Source organism: Sinocyclocheilus anshuiensis, unplaced genomic scaffold, assembly GCF_001515605.1.
Source record: "Sinocyclocheilus anshuiensis isolate Anshui unplaced genomic scaffold, SAMN03320099.WGS_v1.1 scaffold562, whole genome shotgun sequence".
Taxonomy (NCBI): domain Eukaryota; kingdom Metazoa; phylum Chordata; class Actinopteri; order Cypriniformes; family Cyprinidae; genus Sinocyclocheilus; species Sinocyclocheilus anshuiensis.
In genome coordinates, this window is record NW_015544158.1 from 1,125,362 (window position 1) to 1,129,225 (window position 3,864).

The 3,864-nt window shown below is 38.1% G+C and overlaps 1 pseudogene; it reads left to right on the forward strand.

Moving 5' to 3' along the window:
- Positions 1–1,940: 1,940 nt before the first annotated feature.
- LOC107695504 (peripheral plasma membrane protein CASK-like) overlaps positions 1,941–3,864 on the forward strand; it is a 249,522-nt pseudogene continuing 247,598 nt past the window's right edge.

The window sequence follows — 3,864 nt, forward strand, 5'->3', positions numbered from 1 at the left end:
TATTTTCTTAATTTGTCATGACAGATGTTTGCATCATGACAGCTTTATACCAGATCCACCTGCGATCCCCACGAGCTCATTCTCCTCCGTTCCTGAATCGCGGGAAGCAGATGGCTGCCCCTCTTTCCTCGAAAAGAGAGACAAACGAGAGCGGAGCTTTTTCATTGGAAAAACGCTCACAGTGCACGCCGATTGCTCCCTCGGAGACGTCGCGTGCGTGCTCTTCGCCCAAACAAATAATGCATAGATCGTGTGTGTCATCAGATGTTAAACAACGACAACACGGATGCACACATCCTCTAAATGCTTTGCTAGTGCTCGCCATAATGATATGAATAGAGATCACTCTTACCACAGAAATGCACGCTTCAAACAAAAGTCAATGAAGACGAAGAAGAGGATGATGTGTTCTCCCGGCGCCTATTTATACTATAGTCGCACCGGTAGTGACGTCATGGCTGTCGCCGGCCAACGTGTTGTTGGTGTTTTTTCAATGTATGCTTCAGACACGGGTCACGATGAGGCGTTCCCCATAGCGACCCCTAGAGGACGCAGTTCGAAGTTCCCATGAAAGGGAACAGTGATTGATTGCCCTGTGGTGCAAAGTCACTCAGGAGCTCAGACTCTGGAACACACACAATGTCACTCTTTCTGCCATTCACCTGCTATCATTGGCCAGGGAAAGGATATCAAATGCACATGAGGATACCAAATGTCCTCTGTCAATCACACTCACAGTGCCTGAAATGCATTGTTTGAAAAACAGCCACCTTTCAGTGTTGTCAAACTGATGTATAATAATTTCAAACTCCGTGTCCATATTAAAAAAGTAACAGTTTGACATTTAGCCTAAATCAGTGATGGCAGTATAAGCTGATACATTTGAGCATTTTAGACAGAAAAATACATGCAGTCATGCAGTCATTTTGTGTGTGTGTGTGTGTATGTCTGTGTGTGAATTAGTAGTTTCATCTTTGAAAATCACTGCAGCTGAGTCAGCTGCCTTTATGCCAACATCAATAAGGCTATGATTCAACTGTTTTTAAGGACTCAGACTATACATTTACATTGAGAAGTGATTGAATGAATTCTAGACTGAATGAATGGATTCAATGTACAAAATCCAATTAGCTCAAGTGTATCCCACCAATCATCAGCTACAGAAATCAATGCAGTATTTCAAAGGCACTAATGTAAAAAGTGCAGACAAAACCCAGAGTAATGCATTTAAATTTTCCTTCATTGCAAACCTTAAGTCAGCTTTCTTATATTGGACTACAAATACACCTTGGTATCCCAATAAAATGTATATTTATGTAATATTTAACTCTGTATTACAACCATTAATTTTATTTGATTATTTTATTTTTTATTTAATTCGGCAATTATTAAAAAATCACAAAATTACACATCAGTATACACTGTAAATAAATAAATAAGTACATAAAGGATTAGATTTGGATTATATGGTTGCAATGAGATTTCTAATTTATATATAATTATTATTATTATTCATTTGAGTGCTTTTTATTATTTACGCAATGCTTTAGTAATATTGAACGTACAACAATCATGGCAATAAAGTATTTTGCATTCGAATAAAAAATTGAGATAAAAGAACATCTCTTTTAATCACTTTTTCAGATACTTTTATTATTACATTAATATAGTGTACATTACTATATTGACGTATAGCCAAACTAGTAAATAAAAGGTTTCAAAAAGCTGTTTAATTTGATTAACGTTTCGCATTTAGCACCGTATTAAGAAACTGTCAGTTTGGCTGACAAACTCTAAAAAGCCTGGTCGTCATTTCGGCTCAAACAGTAGTGCTGGGTTATGCAGGAATACAAAAGTCCTGTTGGAGCCATTATGGCGTAAGGCAATCCAGTTTCATAACCTTGAGTGGGAGGAGTTTGGGTTTTCTGGAAGCTGGGAGCAGCAGCGCTGGAGTTATGAGGGGGAACTAGAGCAACGGCAGCCAGCGTGAGCGAGCAAGGGAAAAGCCTCGCGCGTTTCAGTGAAGCCCTGCGCGTGGGAAGAATGAGTAGAATCAACTGAACTGCGCACTTTAATAACAGCCTACGTTTTTTTTTATCACAGAAACGGTGTGTAGTTCTTTTTTTGGGCTCGACAGAATCGAGTTAGTTTAGCGTTTAGAAGATTTAACCCACTTGTTTCCGTGACTTCAACAGCGATTATTTTGGAGTTGTTTTTAACGTTTGAATTACCTCAGCCTCGAGTGGCGGGATTAAGGGGGCCGGGAGAGAGGGAAGAGAAGGTGGGGCAGAGTGAGTCAAACGGACCGAGCGCTCACTTCTGTCCGCCCGCTTCAACCGAACCACCAACGGATATTTTTTTCCCTTAAAACCGAAAGGAATCAATCATTTTTTTTGTTTATCGGAAATTGGAGAGTGATAACGTCGGCTGTCAGCGTTTCGTTTCGCCGCACATTCCAGGTACTCTGAAGTATCTACGCTGTAACGGTTAATCCTCTGATATTTACCGTTTGGACGGATTTTTGGGGGGAGTGTAAATTCCCCGGGTCTTGTTGGACCATGGCCGACGACGACGTGCTCTTTGAAGATGTTTACGAGCTGTGCGAGGTCATTGGCAAGTAAGTGTCACGGTTTGATCACTTTTATAATGACAAACGGGTAAATGTCCGTCTGTAACTCGAGCTGCGTCTTTTGTAGGTTGTCTAGTGTCAGATGAGCCTCATTGTCACTGCATTTTAGGATGTTATGGTGCAGTGCTGCTGTCGAGCACATGACAGCTCTATTCAGTCGTAACTCTTCAAAAACTGCATGTTGTCTGAAGCAGGGGGAATGGGAGTGGCGTGTGTAAGAGATGAGAGAAGTATGTACTTTGAGCATTCATGCAGGTAGATGCCATTCACAACTAGTGTACAATACAGGAGCATTTTTGCATAGCAACATTTATTGTTGTCAGCACTGATATCTGCAAGTATTGGGATGAATAAACCGAGTCATTATCAAGGTATTATCAAGAAATATTATCAGGTTTGTGCTTGCAGTCATGCCAGTTTGTGATTATGTTATTGGTTATTGTTAATGGCCACTGCATGTCTTTAACAATGAGTGGTCGTTTTTGGATGTGCTTTGAGTTCTGGCTATTATAATTAGTTGTTTGATTTCAATATATCGCCATAATGGCCCAAAATGGACGTTAATGTTTCACCGAATGACCTGAGATTTGCTCCTACATTCATTAGAGATGGACCAATATTGCTTTTTATATTACAGATATGATGCAGATTATTTTTAAGTGCCTGAAAAATTATTTGCAGAACCAATCTTATTTTTGCTGTGACATTACTATACCACATTATTATACCACAAAATATGCATTATGAGTATGTATGTATATATATATATATATATATATATATATATATATACGTGTGTGTGTGTATATATATATATATATATATATACTAGTTAATAGTGAGAATTTGTCTTTAAAATAAACTGTTACCCAAAATTTGTACTTTCTATTCCACTTACTTACTTACTTATTTGCTGCATCTTTGACTTAAATACATATTGCTTTTTTACAGTTCAACATATGCCGTCATTTTAAGATAAAGTTATCTTTTTCGGAAGTGGATATAATAACTCACTCACTTTGACTTTTTTAGCACATGTGTGTTTGTATATGTATCTGTGTGTGTGTGTGTGTATGTATATATATATATATGTATATGTGTGTATATATTTATTCATAAACTTGTTGCTAGTCACATTTTCATCTTCGTTTTGGTCTATTCTAATAGTTACGTTTTATATTTGTGCATATTGTTAAAGGGGTCATATGATGCGATTTCAAGTTTTCCTTTCTCTT